We start from the raw sequence: 2,207 nt of genomic DNA on the forward strand, positions 1-2,207 counted from the left end.
ACTACCAGGCAGGTTTATAGGTTTTGTGACGACTTGTGACGTTTAAGGGGGAGGGGTTATTGCTCAATGTGGCATCACACATGGAAAATATAAATGGGATTAGGAATTTTTTGAAATTATTACACCATTAAGCCATTTCCCTTTCAGGGTAGGCGTGACTCACTCGGTAGGGGAAAGGAGTAGTGTCTGGAAGGGATAGAGAATTTTCAGATTGATCCAGAATTCTCGTGTTATTTAAGTAAATAACACGTTCGTTCCGCAACACTGCTCCAACCCAGGTTGCTAATCAATCTCTTTAGCAATCACCCCAAGCGAAGAACCTCACGAAGTCGTTATGTAAGGTTCCCCATTAGGGTCCATTAGTGGCCAAGGTCTTTTGTTTCAGGCGTCATTCACTCTACTGACACTCTTCTTATTAACTATTTACCACTATACTTTCCTGTCCTGGCATACTTCTCTAGCTTTTTTTATGTCCATGCATTTTTTCAAGTAGGCTCTCGTGTTTCTGTGACTTTCTATGTCTCTTCTAACTAGGGTCTGATTCACACATTCTAACCATTCTTTCCGCGGTCTACCTCTGGGCACGCTGCCATTTACTTTACCTTGATACACTTGTTTTGTTAGTCGTTCATTTGGCATTCTCTCAACATTTCCGAACCATCTTAACCGATTTCTTTCCCATGTGTCTACTAACATCTCTTCTGCACCACATTCTTTTACAATTATATCGTTACTTACTTTGTCCATCAGGGTTTCCCCGCATATCGTGCGCATGAATCTCATGTTAATTGCGTTAATTTTACTCTTATCTTTTTCTTGATAAGTCCATGTCTCGCTACCGTATAGTACAGTCGGTACAAATATAGAATTATGTATTGCCATTTTAGCTTCATTTGATATATTTTTACTTCTAATAAGGGGACCTGCTCTACAAATAACCTTCTTACCTTCTTTTATGCGTCTATCTAATTCCTTATCTAGCTTCCCGTCCCTAGTAAATAAGCTACCAAGGTATACGAACTTATCAACTTGTTCAATTCTCTCATCTTTGCTTCTGTTATTTTTATTACCCTACGAATAAGTATTTTTGAATACATTTTACTTACGGTGCTTAATAAGCTAATCCCTCTGTAATTATTGCAGTCGTTTTTATCTCCCTTTCTCTTGTAAATTGGTACAATAATCGCTTTTTTTTAATCGTCTGGGACGAGTCCCATCTCGAAACATAAATTTATCAATTCGCACAGTCTATGTGATATGCACGCGCCACCGTGTTTAAGCATTTCAGCGTTAATAACGTCTACCCCGGCAGCCTTACCGTTTTTCAAGTTCTTAATTATATCCCTAACCTCAGTGACACAGATTTTCTCAATCGAGTTTTCCATCGAATCATGTTCAACTTCGCAGGTGTCCTATAGCTTCATCTCCGAATTGTCTCCTAAAATAGTCTCTGAAAGCCTCTAGTATTCCAACTGCATCATATACCATTTCCCGCCTACTATTTGTCATGTTGACAAATTCTGTACTTTTGTTTCCTTTCATTTTTTATACAGTAGTTTCCTGCTTCCTTCAAAGTCGTTTTGTATTTTCATCTCTTCTTCGGCTCTAATTGTATCTTTACGTTCCTTAATTAATCGTTTGAGTATCCTGTTTTCGCGTCTATAATCATTTCTACGTCTATTTCCTTCCTCATTGCTAAGACCTGCGATGTTCAAAGTTCTCTTGTACGCTTCTCTCTTTGCTTTTTGGGCAGCCTGAATTTCATCATTCCACCACACATCACCAGACATTCTTCCAACAACTGCGGTACCACACACTTTGATCGTACATCCAACAAGAATATGCCGTAACATTGTCCAGGCGCCCTCTATATCTTTGTTTTTATACGGTCCTCCTATGCTGCCTTATCTATGCTTTCGATTATCTTATTTTGGAAATCTATTCGCACATCCGGTTTCTGTAGGTTCTCAATTTTGATTCGCGTTTGTTTTGCTTTCTTGGTTCTCTTTTTTCACCATCCCCGACCTAATTTAATTTTTTAAGATCAGAAGGTAATGATCAGTATTGCATTTAGTACCCCGCATGACCCTTGTACCTTTGACTAACTCTTAGTCTTTCATCCGCAACAACAAAATCAATTATACTGCGGCTATTTCCTTTAAACCAGGTGTACATATGGATCATTTTATGCCTAAACCAAGTATTTG

This window comes from Belonocnema kinseyi, chromosome 7 (genome assembly GCF_010883055.1).
Source record: "Belonocnema kinseyi isolate 2016_QV_RU_SX_M_011 chromosome 7, B_treatae_v1, whole genome shotgun sequence".
Taxonomy (NCBI): domain Eukaryota; kingdom Metazoa; phylum Arthropoda; class Insecta; order Hymenoptera; family Cynipidae; genus Belonocnema; species Belonocnema kinseyi.